This window comes from Myotis davidii, unplaced genomic scaffold (assembly GCF_000327345.1).
Source record: "Myotis davidii unplaced genomic scaffold, ASM32734v1 scaffold988, whole genome shotgun sequence".
Classification (NCBI taxonomy): Eukaryota; Metazoa; Chordata; class Mammalia; order Chiroptera; family Vespertilionidae; genus Myotis; species Myotis davidii.
The window spans coordinates 7,013-7,754 of record NW_006298962.1 but is presented as its reverse complement, the minus strand read 5'-3'; positions in this window follow the sequence as shown (position 1 = coordinate 7,754).

The window sequence follows — 742 nt, the reverse complement described above, 5'->3', positions numbered from 1 at the left end:
GGTAATTTGTCTTATAGAATCTCCCATAGTCAACATTTTACGGATAATATCTCTGTTCCCTCTATTTCCTGTGAATTGGTAGTTGGGGCATGAGCTCTGATCAGATGAAGGTTCTATGCGGGCAGGTAAGATAACTGCATAACTGCTACCATATGTCTCTATCGGGGGTACATGGTACTGGGTTCTCTCTTTCTTTATCGTTTAAAGTATTACATGTCTCCTTTTCCCCGATTGACCCCACCACCACCCCCCGCCACTGCCCTCCCCAGGACAAGCCCCCACCGCCCCAGTGTCCATGTCCATTGGTTATGCTAATATGCATGCATACTAGTACAAGACCTTTGGTTGATCTCTCACCACCACCCCTCCCCTGCCAATACAATGCAAAAAAAAATGACATTCCTCTCTAAATAACTTATTTTTGGCTCAATTTGTCATCAATATTTCTAGGGCATACGTGTTTATTCCACTCCCTTCTTCCCATCATATCTTCCATTTCTTTTCAGCTGGAGACCCATCGCCATGCCCCTGGATTCTCCGTAACGTTGGTCTTGCCTCTCCACTTCTCATTCTCAGGGTTGGCCTCACAGGAAGTGCGATGGCACTGGATTTAACCACAGCGGGTGAACACAGCAGAAAAATGGGCCCATTACAGCAAAGCGCCCTAACCACCCTCCTCTTGTGCTGCTTTTATGATTCTCTCTCTGTCCTTAACCCTTGGCATTTTAATCATGATGTGTCT